Below are 13,144 nucleotides of genomic sequence, written 5' to 3'. Positions count from 1 at the left end.
TGGAGAGTCTTGGTGTGTGATTCTGTCTGGTCAGTCCTGGGCTTTTTATACAGTCCTCCTCAGGTGTGTCTGCTGGAGGATTCTGGGTTGTGGTCCATGTTGTTAGTCCTAAATAAACCTCTGAAGGGAGGGCTCCACCACCACACCTACAGTTTCAACATGGTTTTAATCCATACGGGTCCATTTACACCTGGCCATGCCTACTCAACAAATAGGTCACACACTAATGTAATGACAGTTGACTCTACTACAATGATGTGCTGAGGAACGTGTCAGATTGAGCAGGCCACTGGTTAAATATTATCACATTTGCCATTTCCTGTTTGACAAATACTATAGAACAGGTGAACAAGTTGTTCAGACAAACTCATCGTTTAATATTTGTTTGTAAATATGAATCAAATGTCATTGTGGGTCTAGCGAAATGCTTGTGCTTCTACCTCTGACGAGTGCATTAATATCTAACAAGATATCTAACAATTACACAACATATTCACCAATACACACATCTAGTAAAGGAATGGAATCAAGAATATAAAAATATATGGATGAGCAATGTCAGATTGGTATAGAATAAGATACAGTAGGATAGTGTAGGATACAGTATATACATAGGAGATGGGTAATGCAAGATATGTAGACGTTATTAAAGTGACTGGTGATCCATTTATTAAAGTGGCCAGTGATTTCAAGTCTATGAAAATAGGTAGCAGCCTCTAATGTGCTAGTGATGGCTATTTAACAGTCTGATGGCCTTGAGATAGAAGCTGTTTTTCAGTCTCTCCGTCCCAGCTTTGATGTACCTGTACTGACCTCACCTTCTGGATGATAGACGGGTGAACAGGCAGTGACTCGGGTGGTTGTTGTCCTGGAGGGCATGTAATTTCCCCGTGATGCTTAAGGCGGACCGCATCACCCTCTGGAGAGCCCTGCAGGTGTAGGTGGTGCAGTTGCCGTACCAGGCGGGGATACAGCCCGACAGAATGCTCTCGATTGTGCATCTGTAAAAGTTTGTGAGGGTTTTAGGTGACAAGTGAAATGTCTTTAGCCTCCTGAGGTTGAAGAGGTGCTGCTACGCCTTCCTCACCACGCTATCTGTGTGAGTGACCCATCTCAGTTCGTCAGTGATGTGTACGCCGAGGAACTTGAAGCTTTCCACCTTGTCCACTGCGGTCACGTCGATGTGAATAGGGGCTGCTCTCTCTGCTGTTTCCTGAAGTCCACGATCATCTCCTTTGTTTTGTTGACTTTGAATAAGAGGTTATTTTCTGGCATCACACTCCTAGAGCCCTCTCCTCCTCCCTGTAGGCTGTCTCATCATTGTTGGTACTGTTGTGTCATCTGCAAACTTGATGATTGAGTTAGAGGCGTGCTTGGCCCCCGCAGTCATGGGTGACCAGGGACTACAGGAGGGGGGACTGAGCACGCACCCTTGTGGGGCCCCAGTGTTGATGATCAGCGAAGTGAGGAAGGAAGTCCAGGACCCAATTGCACAGGACCGGGGTTCTGTCCCAGGGCCTCAAGCTTAATGATCAACTTGGAGGGTACTATGGTGTTGAATGCTGAGCTATAGTCAATGACCAGCATTCTTACATATGTATTCCTCTTGTCTAGATGGGTAAGGGCAGTGTGCAGTGTGATGGCGGTTGCATCGTCTGTGGATCTATTGGGGCGGTAAGCAAATTGAAGTGGGTCTAAGGTGTCAGGTAGGGTGGAGGTGATATGATCCTTGACTAGTCTCCCAAAGCACTTCATGATGACTGAAGTGAGTGCTACGGAGCGGTAGTCATTTAGTTCTGTTACCTTTGCTTTCTTGGGTACAGGAACAATGGTGGCCATCTTGAAGCATGTGGGGACAGCAGACTGGGATAGGGAGAGATTGAATATGTCCGTAAACACACCAGCCAGCTGGTCTGCACATGATCTGATGACGCGGCTGGGGATTCCATCTGGGCCAGCAGCCTGGCGAGGGTTAACAGGTGCATCAAACACATTGATGGCCACAGCAACTGTTTGTCAGCAGTTATCTTGGCCAAAGGCTTCACAACCAAGTCGTAGTTCCTCATTTTGTCCTGGCCACTTATTTGAGAAGAAATAGGGAATTATTTAATAAAAAAGTGCAACTGTAGGTCTTAACAAATCCAGTTTCTTCTATTCCACAAGGTGATATACTGATGTGTTTTGAATGACGCAATGAATGAGTCTTTTCCTCCTCGTGGCCGGTGATTTTTTTTAATGCAGGAAAACCGAAATCCTTTAAACCTGATTTCTACCAGCATGTCCTAATTTCTACCAGCATGTCCTAATTTCTACCAGCATGTCACCTGTGCAACGAGGGTGTAAGGGTTTTCTTCTGTGGACCCCACTCCATAATTATCTTAGTCCACCTCCTTAGTGTCCCTTGAGTGGCGACCCTCGCCGCTAACCTTGGCCTAGGAAACCTAATAACGGGCCCCACTGGACTGAGGGGAAGCTCGGTACCGGGGAAGCTCGGTACCGAGGGGAAGCTCGGGACCGAGGGGAAGCTCGGGACCGAGGGGAAGCTCGGGACCGAGGGGAAGCTCGGGAGTGAGAGGAAGCTCAGCAGTGAGAGGAAGCTCAGGCAGGTTGATGGATCTACCAGATCCTGGCTGGCTGGTGGTTCCGGCAGATCCTGGCTGACTGGCAGATCCTGGCTGACTAGCGGATCTGGCAGATCCTGGCTGACTGGCACTTCTGACAGATCCTGGCTGAATGGTGGATCCTGGCAGACTGGAGGATCCTGGCTGAATGGCGGATCTAACTGATCCTGGCTGACTGGCAGATCCTGGCTGACTGGCAGATCCTGGCCGACTGGCAGATCCTGGCGGATCCTGGCCGAAAGGCGGATCCTGGCCGACTGGCAGATCCTGGCTGACTGGCAGATCCTGGCTGACTGGCAGATCCTGGCCGACTGACAGTTCTGGGGGATTCTGGCAGACTGGCGGATCCTGGCATACTGGCGGATCCTGGCTGACTGGCAGTTCTGGCAGATCCTGGCTGACTGGTAGTTCTGGCAGATCCTGGCTGACTGGCGGATCCTGGCAGACTGGCGGATCCTTGCTGACTGGTGGATCCTGGCAGACTGGCGGATCCTGGCTGACTGGCGGATCCTGGCACACTGGCAGATCCTGGCCGACTGGCAGATCTGGCAGATCCTGGCCGACTGGCAGTTCTGGCGGATCCTGGCTGACTGGCGGATACTGGCAGACTGGCGGATCCTGGCTGACTGGCAGTTCTGGCGGATCCTGGCTGACTCGTAGTTCTGGCAGATCCTGGCTGACTGGCAGATCCTGGCAGACTGGCGGATCCTGGCTGACTGGTGGATCCTAGCAGACTGGCGGATCCTGGCTGACTGGCGGATCCTGGCAGACTGGCGGATCCTGGCAGACTGGCGGATCCTGGCTAACTGGCAGATCCTGGCCGACTGGCAGTTCTGGCAGATCCTGGCTGACTGGCACTTCTGGCGGATCCTGGCTGACTGGTGGATCCTGGCTGACTGGCGGATCCTGGCTGAATGGCGGATCTAACTGATCCTGGCTGACTGGCAGATCCTGGCCGACTGACAGATCCTGGCTGACGGGCAGATCCTGGCCGACTGGCAGTTCTGGCAGATCCTGGCTGACTGGCACTTCACTTCTGGCGGATCCTGGCTGACTGGTGGATCCTGGCTGACTGGCGGATCCTGGCTGACTGGCAGATCCTGGCCAACTGACGGATCCTGGCTGACTGGCAGATCCTGGCTGACGGGCAGATCCTGGCCGACTGGCAGATCCTGGCCGACTGGCAGATCCTGGCCAACTGGCAGTTCTGGCGTATCCTGGCCTACTGGCGTATCCTGGCACACTGGCAGATCCTGGCCGACTGGCAGTTCTGGCGGATCCTGGCTGACTGGCGGATCCTGGCAGACTGGCGGATCCTGGCTGACTGGCGGATCCTGGCAGACTGGCGGATCCTGGCTGACTGGCGGATCCTGGCACACTGGCAGATCCTGGCTGACTGGCGGATCCTGGCACACTGGCAGATCCTGGCCGACTGGCAGATCCTGGCAGACTGGCGGATCCTGGCAGACTGGCGGATCCTGGCTAACTGGCAGATCCTGGCCGACTGGCAGTTCTGGCAGATCCTGGCTGACTGGCACTTCTGGCGGATCCTGGCTGACTGGTGGATCCTGGCTGACTGGCGGATCCTGGCTGACTGGTAGTTCTGGCGGCGCTGGACAGACTGGTAGCTCAGACGGCGCAGGGCAGACGGGTAGCTCAGACGGCGCTGGGCAGACTGGCGGCACTGGCGGCGCTGGGCAGACTGGCGGCACTGGCGGTGCTGGGCAGACTGGTAGCTCAGACGGCGCTGGGCAGACGGGTAGCTCAGACGGCGCTGGGCAGACTGGAGAAAAAGGCTCTGGCAGCGCTGGACTGAGGAGCACTGGTGCCTCTGGAATGAGGGGCTCTGGCGCCTCTGACATGAGGGGCGGTAGCTCTGACAGTGCCGGACAGGCGGGAGACTCTGGCTGCGCTGGAGAGGAGGAAGGCTCCGGCAGCGCTGGACAGGCGGGACGCACTGTAGGCCTGATGCGTGGTGCTGGCACTGGTATGCCGTGCATACTATGCCAAACCAACAGCTTTCTTTCTACTCTATCCAATACATTCTCCACACTCTCAGACTCAGCACTCTGCTTCACCGACAGCTCCAATTCCATCCATGGCTCCTTATGGTAAACAGGGGGAGTTGGCTCAGGTCTGACTCCTGACTCTGCCACACTCTCCCTGTGTCCCCCCCCCCCCCAAGAAATTTTTGGGGGTGCCTCTCGGGCTTCCAGCCGCTCTGCCGTGCTAGCTCCCCATAATGCCGCCTCTCTGCTTTCGCTGCCTCCAGCTCGGCTTTGGGGCGGCAATATTGGTTGGTGGGTGATTCTGTAAGGGTTTTCTTCTGGTGAAAGAGAGGCGGACCAAAATGCAGCGTGGTGGTTATTCATGTTTTTAATAAAGACGACTATACATGAACAGACTATACAAAACAAGAAAAGTGAAAACCTAAACAGTCCTATCTGGTGCAAACACAGAGACAGGAACAATCACCCACAAAACCCAACACAAAACAGGCTACCTAAATATGGTTCCCAATCAGAGACAATGACTAACACCTGCCTCTGATTGAGAACCATATCAGGCCAAACATAGAAATAGACAAACCAGACACACAACATAGAATGCCCACCCAGCTCACGTCCTGACCAACACTAAAACAAGGAAAACACATACGAACGATGGACAGAACGTGACAGAGGGGGGACTCTAGATTACCTCTACTCAACACACAGAGATGTATACAGAACTCTCTCTCACCCGCCATTTGTTAAATCTGACCATAACTCTATCCTCTTGATTCCTGCTTACAAGCAAGAACTCAAACAGGAAGTACCAGTGACACGCTCAATTCAGAAGTGGTCCGATTAAGCGGTTGCTAAGCGACAGACTGGAATATGTTCCGGGATTCATCCAATGTTTTTGTGGAGTTCACCACATCAGTCACCGGCTTCATTAATAAGTGCATCGACAACGTCATCTCCAGTGACCCGTGCGTACATTTCCAAACCAGAAGTCATTGATTACAGACAACATCCGCACTGAGCTAAAGGCTAGAGCTTTCTAGGACTGGGACACTAATTTTTATTGACAAGCTGAATGTCCCAAGCTGTCTGTTTTTAAAATACTAGCACACATCTCAGACAACAATGCGTACCCCACAAGACATGCCCCAGAGGTCTCTCCACAGTCCCCAAGTCCAGGAAAAGATTATGGGAGGCGCACAGTACTACATAGAGCCATGACTACATGGAACTCTATTCCACATCAGGTAACTAATGCAAGCAGTAGAATCAGATTGAAAAAGCAGGTAAAAATACACCTTATGGAACAACAGGGACTATGAAGAGCCACACAGCAAGGTACAGAGACATGCATTCACATACATTGTGATATTGTTGTATGGTGGTATTGAACAAACATAGTTCACTGTTTTAACCTCTTGCTCCTACCTGACACGCAGGCGTCCCATCTAGACATCTGGAAATGCAAATGCGCTACGCTAAATGCTAATAGCATTAGTTAAAACTCAAAACGTTCATTAAAATACACATGCAGGGTATTGAATTAAAGCTACACTTGTTGTGAATCCAGGCAACAAGTCAGATTTTTAAAATGCTTTTCGGCGAAAGCATTAGAAGCTATTATCTGATAGCATGTAACACCCCAAAATACCTGCAGGGGACGTAAACAAAATAATTAGCATAGTCGTCGCTACACAAACCGCACAAATAAAATATAAAACATTCATTACCTTTGACCATCTTCTTTGTTGGCACTCCTAGATGTCCCATAATCACTATTGGGTCTTTTTTTTCGATTAAATCGGTCCATATATAGCCTAGATATCGATCTATGAAGACTGTGTGATAAACGAAAAAATAGCGTCTTATAACGTAACGTCATTTTTAAAATGAAAAAAGTCGACGATAAACGTTCACAAAATACTTGAAATTCTTTTGTAATGCAACTTTAGGTATTAGTACACGTTAATAAGCAATAAAATTGATCACGAGGCGATGTATATTCTTTAGCTGTCCGTCTGGAAATAATGTCCGGGTAAATCTCAACCAAAATATCCGGTCGGAGACCTGAACAAATGGCTTGTCTCTTCTTCGTTTGACCAAGAAACAAAGCCTAGGCAAATGACAAGACTGTTGACATCGTGTGGAAGCTGTAGGTATTGCAACCTCAGCCCCATTTATTGTGGTTCGCCTTTATCAATGGGTTGAAGTGGCGGATGGATATATATTTTCCTGCGCTTTTCGATGAAATGCACGTTCTGTTATAGTCACAGCCGTGATTTAACCAGTTTTATAAACGTCTGAGTGTTTTCTATCCACACATACTAATCATATGCATATACTATATTCCTGGCATGAGCAGCAGGGCGCTGAAATGTTGCGCGATTTTTAACAGAATGTTCGAAAAAGTAGGGGGTAGGAGTAACAGGTTAATCTGTTGTTTTATATGTGACACTTCAGTTGGTTGTAGTAATGCTGTAAAGGTGATTGCCAACCGCCATATAAAGTCCAAAGGAGAAGAAGCCTGAAGGAAGGAGGAGAGATGACGAGAAACTCATTTCATTTACCTTTTTTTCTGTGATTTTATTGTCGGAGTATAGGACCTTGTGCTTTATCCCATGAGCTAGCAACAGCAATCTATATAACTAAATTGCCATAAATGTTCAATGCTTTTTGTCTTGTCCCCAAATTAATATAGTTCTTCCTCCTGATTGCTTCTGGTGTGGGTGAACAAAATCAACTTGCGAGCAAATACAGGGCTTCCAAACGATTAAGTATTACAAGGGGAACCCAGCCACGAGCTGCCCAGTGACACAAGCCTACCAGATGGGCTAAATGCATGCAACGCTTGCTCTGAGCCGAGCAACACTGAACCATGCGTGAGAGCACCAGCTGTTCTGGATGACTTTGTGATCATGCTTTCCGTAGCCGATGTGACCTTTTTAAACAGTTTAACGTTCACAAAGCCCACAGGGTCAGATGGATTACCAGGACGTGTTCTCCGAGCGCTGACAAGTGTATTCACTGACATTTTCAACCTCTCCCTGACCCAGTCTGTAAGACCTACATGTTTCAAGCAGACCACCATAGTCTCTGTGCACAAGAACACCATGGTAACCTATTTAAATGATCATCGCCCCGTAGCACTCACATCTGTAGCTATCAAATTCTTTGAATGTCTGGGCATGACATCCATTAACACAATCATCCCAGACACCCTAGACCCAGTCCAATTTGCATACCGCCCCAACAGATCCACAGATGATGCAATCTCTATTGGACTCCACACTGCCCTTTCCCACCTGGACAAACGGAACACCTACGTAAGAATGCTGTTCATTGACTACAGCTCAGCGTTCAACACCGTAGTGCCCTCCAAGATCCAAGATAAATAGAGAGAGATGTCAGCATGTCTGCAGAACATTTTGGTATGTTAGTCTATCTTGTTATGTGATAAGATTCAATGCACAGCATTTGAAAACATTTTGAGGAGAAATCTGTATTTTTGGGGGGACATGTGACTCCACTTTGAAGTGATGATTTTAGCAGACCAGACCAGTTACATCTACAGTATAAATCTTATCAAGAAAATACCGTGTGGTTGATTTTTATTTCTGCTTTGTTGTCAGATTCCCAGAGCAGATATTTATGTTGTCCTCTGTCTGCCTCCTTCATTCTCTTCCAAAAATAATTATTATCTTTCATGCCATTGTAGTTGTGAATATTCCTAGTGTCTTATTGTGTTTAGGTGAGAGAAATGATGTCGTTGTAGTTGTGAATATTCCTAGTGTCTTATTGTGTTTAGGTGAGAGAAATGATGTCATTGTAGTTGTGACAGAAGTGATGTAACTCTAGTGCTGATTGGAGGACGAATGTCTTGGATCAGGACAGACATGGAGGACTTGTGCCCAGTCTGTTAACTCTCTCTCTCTCTCTCTCTCTCTCTCTCTCTCTCTCTCTCTCTCTCTCTCTCTCTCTCTCTCTCTCTCTCTCTCTCTCTCTCTCTCTCTCTCTCTCTCTCTCTCTCTCTCTCTCTCTCTCTCTCTCTCTCTCTCTCTCTCTCTCTCTCTCACAGACACACAGACAAACACACACACTAGAAAACACTAGAATTACACAATAGCATCTGCTTTCAATCTTGTTTATTTTAGATAATTAATTAAGTCATATGATTAAAATAATTAGAGAACTACACAACTACAGCAATAATCATTTTTTTTAAAGTTACAACTCAATGATTTTAAATCAATAAGGTAACATTATATATGTCAGACTTGACTTCCTTCATCTGGTCTTTCCCAGACTTTTCTCCTGTGACTTGATGTCTTCCTCTCAGCAGCCGTAGAGTCTGTTGATCCTCAGGATGTCCGTGGTGGACAACCCCTGTCTCTGGCCGATGGGCACGTTGGGGTTGGGGATGGGGGTGATGGTGTCCATCCCGTTGACAGAGAAGGCTGTTTTTCCATAGTGCATGACAGAGCTGTAGTCATAGGGAGTGTTCAGGTTGTTGGTGTTTGATCTATCAAAGTTGTAGGCATTGTTAGAGTCGATGTTACTCCAGTTGATGGTGACGTACTCGTCACGGTCGCTCCTGGTTTGTTCATGTTGGAAGCCCAGAGCGTGGAGAGTCTCGTGCTGAATGATGCCGAAGTAAACACACCCGTTCATTTGGAGAGAGACCGTCTGTTGGCCTCCCACTCTCCCAAGAGGGACCAGCACCCGTCTCTGGGCTCGTAGCTGATGAAGTCAACCTGATTCTGCCAAGGCACGAAGCGAATGCAGGTCTGGGAAGTGAAGGCCCGGAGGGCGTTTTCAATGCCCTGCTTGTCAGAGGAACTGAAGCTACTGCTCACTGTGTAGGGCACTTCAACCAGTCCGTTGGAGCCTTTGTTCCAGAAGCACCCGGCACTGTAAAATAACATTCAGGGTGTTAGTCAATTATAGTAGAAAATACAATTATTTTGACCTAAAAAATATATTTGTTATCTCTACTTCAATATAATTAGTCCCTTACTCTACTTTACTCGTTTAACCAACCTGAAATTTAAATATGTAAATATATCAACATAAGATGCACTTAAAACAACTCCAAGGGAAATTTTTCCCCAACTTACTAACTTTAAGTTCTAGCAACAACTTTTTGACACCTGTCTCTGTTTTTAGAGGATTGTGGGTAATTCCACATTCTTTTGACTTTATAATGCTACTTTCTACACAATGTTTGTATGCAGGTTTTAACGAAGCGAAGTATATTTTGTGATCATGCAACTTTCTGAAACACTAAAAGTGAAGTATATTAAACATAAAAATGCCTTGTGTTAGAAATACTCAAAAAACCTGATGCAGATAGTTTTAAAAGCAGAATTCGCACAATATTGTTTTCAGTGTATGTTGGTTGTACCTATAGCAAATCATGGCGTTTCTGGTTGTTGGTGCCACCATGTCCCCCTCCAACAGGAACTGACTGGAGCCGTTATTAGTGGTCAGAATTCTCTCAGTGATGTCTACAGCCTCAGGGTTGTCTGTTAGGATCTCTGGTCCACTTCCATCCTCCATGAGAGGGTTGGCCTGAGAGAGGCCCAGCAGCAGCAGCAGCAGCAGGGTGAGAGAGGGGCTTTGCTCCATCTTCAGTGTGTGGAGAGGAGAGACTGGATGGCTCCTTGGATCTGACAGTGGAGATACTCTAGATGGCTTCTTGGTCCTGGAGATGCTTTGGAGAGTCTTGGTGTGTGATTCTGTCTGGTCAGTCCTGGGCTTTTTATACAGTCCTCCTCAGGTTGTGTCTGCTGGAGGATTCTGGGTTGGGGTCCATGTTGTTGAGTCCTAAATAAACCTCTGAAGGGAGGGCTCCACCACCACACCTACAGTTTCAACATGGTTTTAATCCATACGGGTCCATTTACACCTGGCCAGGCCTACTCAACAAATAGGTCACACACTAATGTTATGACAGTTGACTCTACTACAATGATGTGCTGAGGAACGTTTCAACTTTTATTGTTTATTTGTCACCTGCACAGGATACAGCAGGTGGAAAACAGTACATTGAAATCATTGCAGCTCTTTAGTAATATAGATAATAAACACTGTAATAATCTAGATAATATAAACACTGTAATAATCTATAATATAAACACTGTAATATATATATATGCCATTTATCAGACACTTTTATCCAAAGCGACTTACAGTCATGTGTGCATACATTCTACGTATGGGTGGTCCCGGGGATCGAACCCACTACCCTGGCGTTACAAGCGCCATGCTCTACCAACTGAGCTACAGAAGGACCGATAATAGATAATAGATAATATAAACACTGTAATAATCTATAATATAAACACTGTAATAATTTATAATATAACCCTGTAATAATCTATAATATAAAAACTGTAATAATCTAGATAATAAACACTGTAATAATCTAGATAATATAAACACTGTAATAATCTATAATATAAACACTGTAATAATTTATAATATAAACCCTGTAATAATCTATAATATAAAAACTGTAATAATATAGATAATAAACACTGTAATAATCTAGATAATATAAACACTGTAATAATCTATAATATAAACACTGTAATAATCTATAATATAAACACTGTAATAATCTATAATATAAACACTGTAATAATCTAGATAATATAAACACTGTAATAATCTATAATATAAACACTGTAATAATCTATAATATAAACACTGTAATAATCTATAATATAAACCCTGTAATAATCTATAATATAAACCCTGTAATAATCTATAATATAAACACTGTAATAATCTATAATATAAACACTGTAATAATCTATAATATAAACCCTGTAATAATATAGACAATAAAACACTGTAATAATCTAGACAATAAAAACAGGTTAGGGTGTAATGGCAGGTCTGTAGTTAGGGTGTAATGGCAGGTCTGTAGTTAGGGTGTAATGGCAGGTCTGTAGTTGGGGTGTAATGACAGGTCTGTAGTTAGGGTTTAATGACAAGTCTGTAGTTAGGGTGTAATGGCAGGTCTGTACAGGTTAGGGTGTAGTGGCAGGTCTGTAGTTAGGGTGTAATGGCAGGTCTGTAGTTAGGGTGTAATGGCAGGTCTGTAGTTAGGGTGTAATGGCAGGTCTGTAGTTAGGGTGTAATGGCAGGTCTGTAGTTAGTGTAATGGCAGGTCTGTAGTTAGGGTGTAATGGCAGGTCTGTAGTTAGGGTGTAATGGCAGGTCTATACAGGTTAGGGTGTAATGGCAGGTCTGTAGTTAGGGTGTAATGGCAGGTCTGTAGTTAGGGTGTAATGGCAGGTCTGTAGTTAGGGTGTAATGGCAGGTCTGTAGTTAGGGTGTAATGGCAGGTCTGTAGTTAGGGTGTAATGGCAGGTCTGTAGTTAGGGTGTAATGGCAGGTCTGTAGTTAGGGTGTAATGGCAGGTCTGTAGTTGGGGTGTAATGACAGGTCTGTAGTGAGGGTGTAATGGCAGGTCTGTAGTTAGGGTGTAATGACAGGTCTGTAGTTAGGGTGTAATGGCAGGTCTGTAGTTAGGGTGTAATGGCAGGTCTGTAGTTAGGGTGTAATGGCAGGTCTGTAGTTAGGGTGTAATGACAGGTCTGTAGTTAGGGTGTAATGACAGGTCTGTAGTTGGGGTGTAATGGCAGGTCTGTAGTTAGGGTGTAATGGCAGGTCTGTAGTTAGGGTGTAATGACAGGTCTGTAGTTAGGGTGTAATGACAGGTCTGTAGTTGGGGTGTAATGGCAGGTCTGTAGTTAGGGTGTAATGGCAGGTCTGTAATTAGGGTGTAATGGCAGGTCTGTAGTTAGGGTGTAATGACAGGTCTGTAGTTAGGGTGTATTGACAGGTCTGTAGTTGGGGTGTAATGACAGGTCTGTAGTTAGGGTGTAATGACAGGTCTGTAGTTAGGGTGTAATGGCAGGTCTGTAGTTAGGGTGTAATGGCAGGTCTGTACAGGTTAGGGTGTTATGGCTGGTCTATACAGGTTAGGGTGTAATGGCAGGTCTGTAGTTAGGGTGTAATGACAGGTCTGTAGTTAGGGTGTAATGACAAGTCTGTAGTTGGGGTGTATTGGCAGGTCTGTAGTTAGGGTGTAATGACAGGTCTGTAGTTAGGGTGTAATGGCAGGTCTGTAGTTAGGGTGTAATGACAGGTCTGTAGTTGGGGTGTAATGACAGGTCTGTAGTTGGGGTGTATTGGCAGGTCTGTAGTTGGGGTGTAATGACAGGTCTGTAGTTAGGGTGTAATGACAGGTCTGTAGTTGGGGTGTATTGGCAGGTCTGTAGTTGGGGTGTAATGACAGGTCTGTAGTTAGGGTGTAATGACAGGTCTGTAGTTAGGGTGTAATGGCAGGTCTGTAGTTAGGGTGTAATGGCAGGTCTGTAGTTAGGGTGTAATGGCAGGTCTGTAGTTAGGGTGTAATGGCAGGTCTGTAGTTGGGGTGTAATGGCAGGTCTGTAGTTAGGGTGTAATGGCAGGTCTGTAGTTAGGGTGTAATGACAGGTCTGTAGT

General features: G+C 46.2%; 1 pseudogene; it reads right to left on the bottom strand.

Moving 5' to 3' along the window:
* Positions 1-8,911: 8,911 nt before the first annotated feature.
* On the bottom strand, positions 8,912-10,361 carry LOC127926466 (hatching enzyme 1.2-like; annotated as a pseudogene).
* Between the last annotated feature and the right edge of the window lie 2,783 nt (positions 10,362-13,144).

This window comes from Oncorhynchus keta, unplaced genomic scaffold (assembly GCF_023373465.1).
Source record: "Oncorhynchus keta strain PuntledgeMale-10-30-2019 unplaced genomic scaffold, Oket_V2 Un_contig_7619_pilon_pilon, whole genome shotgun sequence".
Classification (NCBI taxonomy): domain Eukaryota; kingdom Metazoa; phylum Chordata; class Actinopteri; order Salmoniformes; family Salmonidae; genus Oncorhynchus; species Oncorhynchus keta.
This window is presented reverse-complemented; position numbering and strand designations above follow the sequence as displayed.